The sequence below is a fragment of the Peromyscus eremicus genome, chromosome 17 (genome assembly GCF_949786415.1).
Source record: "Peromyscus eremicus chromosome 17, PerEre_H2_v1, whole genome shotgun sequence".
Classification (NCBI taxonomy): Eukaryota; Metazoa; Chordata; class Mammalia; order Rodentia; family Cricetidae; genus Peromyscus; species Peromyscus eremicus.
In genome coordinates, this window is record NC_081433.1 from 57,161,833 (window position 1) to 57,166,595 (window position 4,763).

Consider the following 4,763-nt stretch of genomic DNA (forward strand, 5'->3'; position numbering starts at 1 on the left):
AAAAAAGAAAGAAAACACAGATATTTATATTATGTTTCAAAACAACAGTAAAATTATAGTTATGAAGTAGCAGTGAAATAATTTTGTAGCTGGGGTGGTCACCACAAAGAGAGGAACTGTATTAAGGGCTCACAGCATTAGGAAGGTTTAGAACCACTAGTTTAGAGTAATATCTCCTGTAGCTCAGGCTTGCTTCACACTATGTAACTGAGAATTCCTTTGAACATTTAATCCTGCCTCTTCTGGCCAGTGCTGGAAAGACAATTCTGCAACTGCTTCAAGGCTAGGCCTTGACTGGCCGTTGAGAAGGAAAAATAGACCAGTGAATGAGTGTCCTCCAACCTTTCTGGCTTTTACTGGAAACTTACAAATGAAGAGGAAATTGTGTAAGAATCAAGTTCCCTGGCCAACTATAAAGCAGATGTAGTCACAGCACAGATAAAGATGGCAAAAACGAAGGTGGAAGCTTTCCTGCTATGAAAGTAGTTGATATCAGCAATGCGTAGTGAGGTAATCAATTTTAGATGATGGATAAATGTCCCGACTGGCCATTTCTCTGGTCCACAGATGAGGAAATCAAGAATGTGGATAAAGAACTGAACTTATTGTGAAGCCAAGTTACTGTAGTTACACCCGTTCAACCAAAATAGAAGAACTGGGTAAAATGGTGTGGCCCTGCCTAACATTACTGTATTTTCCAGTTTTAAGATGTACAGCCTAAGAGAAAAGGCATGAGTAATACTTTGGTGTGCTCTAATACAAATTCCTCTTCTCTAGAGCACATAACCATAAAGACTGTTTCATCTTTTAAAAATGATTCTTTTTTTTTTTTTTTTTTTTTTTTTTTTTTTTTTTTTTTTTTTGAGAGAGGGTTTCTCTGTGTAGCTTTGCGCCTTTCCTGGAACTCACTCTGTAGCCCAGGCTGGCCTCGAACTCACGGAGATTCACCTGGCTCTGCCTCCCGAGTGCTGGGATTAAAGGCGTGTGCCACCACCGCCCGGCTTAAAAATGATTCTTTAGGATTACAATCACACCATTTCCACCATCTCTTTCCTGCTTTCAAGACCCCTCATGGACTCCTCTTGTCTTTGTAATCCATGGCTTCTCTTTGCTTTAACAACACCTACTGTTTGAATGTGACCTGTGCTTGGCTATAGGACTTCTGAGGTATGAAGGGTTGACTGCACTGGACATTGAGTGTGTACTGTAATGTGCACACAAAAGGACCTGTCCATTGGAAGAGGAACAGGAAATTTGCTAGGAGAATAGAAGATTCTACTGAAATACAATTTTCCCGGACTAGGGCCCAGTCTACTCCTTGGATGCAAGGACAGAGCTGGAAAGGCATGAGTTGTCTGCGTCATTTTATCTCTGCTCATCCAGTAGGGGAGCTGCTAATGTCTTGAGGCCCAGCTGGGTGACTCTAGCTAATACTGGACTCTGGGAAGGTTTAGAAATCAGGAGGACTAGTGGGGGGTAGCTTGCAGGTTCTTTCCAGGATTTTTCTCTGATTCTGCTATAGGTAGCTGTATGGAAAACCACAGCCATGCAATGGTAAATGTGGTGGCCACTGTCCCCAGATCAGGAAGAACATGTTGGCTCTGCTATCAGAGTCCCAAGTGCTGTGACTGGGATGGACCATGACTCTGTTGCTATATGTGGTGACCTGCTATATGTTGCTATATGTGGTAGCCTTCCTGAATATGGATTCCCTAGGGAGGGAAGACTATGCTGCTCTGCCATGGGAGGCTGTGATGCTTGTAATATCACTGTCCAGTGTGCACACACAGGCATTGCTTTTGGTTTGCAGTGGGAAGAGAGACTGGGAAACTGAAGGTCTGGTTTCTAGAAGTTCTGACTACTGCATTTCACATTCACTTTTGTGTGATAAACTTTACTTTAGAAAGTGGTAGAAAGGAGGTAATGGGGAGCACACTTCAGTAATACTTGATTGGGAAAATTCAATTCCAGGGAACAAAAGGAGTTTCTGAACTGCAGAGGTTTTTCGGGTGTGCATGGGATTGGGCAGGTAGATAGATTCCATATATTGTGCCATAGTTCATGTTGCAGGAAGCAGACTTTAAACTATCCCTCAACATTGTTTTGTGTGTGGGCCTCTGTGAGGCTGGGTTTGCCTGAAATCACAGTGGGCAACAGGGAGGGACTATGGAACCATAGCCTACCTTTCTGAAGACCTCCATTTCCAGAGAGAGCTCCAGAACCTGGGGCCTCTCTGCTTAGATGAGAGATCACTAACTGAAGGGTCAGAAATGTAAGAGTTTAGGGGCCACTTTGAGTTATTTTTGTGAAGTCTGTTTTTATTTAATTTCTATACACCTACAATCCTAGGTTACATTGGTCAAGCGTACATTTTCTCTGAGTTTCCTTAGGTCTTTTTTTTTTTTTTTGGCTTTTTCTCTCTATCCTCTTATTCTTTCACAAATATTGTACATATTCTTAATTGTTGTAGCTTTGTCGTAAGTACTGAAGTCCATTGTCAGTGTGTGTACTATTTCCTTTTTTTTTTTTTTTTTTTTTTTTTTTGGTTTTTCGAGACAGGGTTTCTCTGTGTAGCTTTGCGCCTTTCCTGGAACTCGCTTTGGAGACCAGGCTGGCCTCGAACTCACAGAGATCCGCCTGGCTCTGCCTCCCGAGTGCTGGGATTAAAGGCGTGCGCCACCACCGCCTGGTGTGTGTACTATTTCTTCATAATCCTATTGAGAACTTTGAAAGCAGCACTTTAGAATTTTCCACAGATATCAAATATAATTAGTTAAAACCATGTTGCAGTTATAGTTGATGTAAAACTGCACATTTTTAGTGTGTGTATTCTGATACATTTGGGCATATTACCTCAATTCACCAACCCCATAATCACAAACAACACAGTAAACCATGTTGTCCAGACCTCCTTTTTCTATCCATGTGTTCATGTGTGTCTACAGTATACAGAGTTCTAATAAAATGACAGAATTGCTATGGATCCCAGCAATTTTCTCAGTATAACTTCCATGCACTTGAAAGTAGTATTATGAAATATCAGAATTCCCATGTTCATGGTAGTTATGAAAATGACTGCCTAAATTTGAAAATAACCTAAATGATTGCTTGTTAAGAACAAGCTGGGTGTCTCAGGAGGACATTATGGTACATGAAAGAGGACAACAGCAATGGTTAAAGGATTAGACACTTATAGAGGACTCTGACAGTCAGTGCTGTATTGGTCATGGAACAGCATGTAATTACAGCTTAGGCTCTGTCAACTGACCTCTTTCTCCCATCCGATTTTAGTCTCTAATGCACTCTCATTTGTCAGCCAGCTCTGAGAACTTCAGACATCCTGTCTACATTACATAAATTAAAAATGGACAGAAAAAACACAGAATCTAGCTGAAGTAATCATCTTCCAAGGGTTTTTCTGACAAGTCTTTCATACAAGACTTTAACTTGCTTTTCTAGAATTACCCCAACATATTTTATATTATTTGAGACTATTGTGAAAGATATTGTTGCCATGAATTATTTTTCAGTCTCATTAGTATATAGGAGGGATACTGATTTTTTTTAGTTCATCTTGTATCTAGCCACTTTGTTGAAAATTAATTGACTGTAGTTTAGTAGTGGAATTTTTAGGGTCACATTGTATACTATCATATCACCTACGAATAATACTTTGACTTCTTTCCCAAATGATATCCCATTGATCTCCTTCAGCTGTCTTTTTGCTCTAGCTAGAACTTCAAGGACTTTATTGAATAAATATGGAGAGAGTGGATGGCCTTGACTTGTTCATGATTTTAGGGGAACTGGCTTGAGTTTCTCTCCATTTAATTTCATGTTGGCTATAGGCTTTCTGTAAACTGTTTTCTTTATGTTTAGGTATGTACCTTGTATCCCTAATCTCAACAAAGACTTTTACCATGAAAGGGTGTTGTATTTAGTCAAATGCCTTTTCAGTGTCTAATGAGATGATCCTGTGCATTTTTTAAATTTTGGCTTATTTATATGGTAGATTATATTTACTGATTCTCACACATTGAATGATCCCTGCATCACTGAGATGAAGCCTACTTGGTCATGTGGACGATCCTTTTTATGTATTTGGGGATTCTGTTTCCAAGTATTTTGTCAAGTATTTTTGCATCAGTGTTCATGAGAGAAATTGATCTGTAATTCTCTTTCTTTGTTGAGTCTTTATGTGCTTTGGGTATCTGGGTAACTATGGCTTCATGAAAGAATTGGGTAATGTTTCTTCTGTTTCTATAATGTGGGATAATTTGAGGAGTATTGCCATTAACTCTTCTTTCAAGTGTAGAATTCTGTACTAAAACTGGCCCTGGTTTAAGAGACTTGTAATGACTACTTCTATTTCACTAGGTGTTTCACATGTATTTAAATTGTTTACTTGGTCTTGGTTGATCTTTGGTAAGAGGTACCTACCGAGAAAATTATCCATTTCTTTTCGATTTTCCAATTTGGTGGAGTACAGGTTTTTAAAGTTATGTCCTTATGAGTCTGTGAGTTTCCTTGGTGTATGTTGTTAGGTCCCCATTTTCATTTCTGATCTTATTAATTTGGATATTTTCTCTCTGTTTCTTAGTTAGTTTGGATAAGGATTTGTCTATTTGGTTGATTTTCTCAAAGAACCAACTCTGTGTTTCATTTATTTTTTGCAGTATTCTTTTTGTTTCTATTTTACTAATTTTAGTCCTCAATTGTATAGGTTGTTGTCTACTCCTTTCTAGTATGCTTACTTTGTAGTG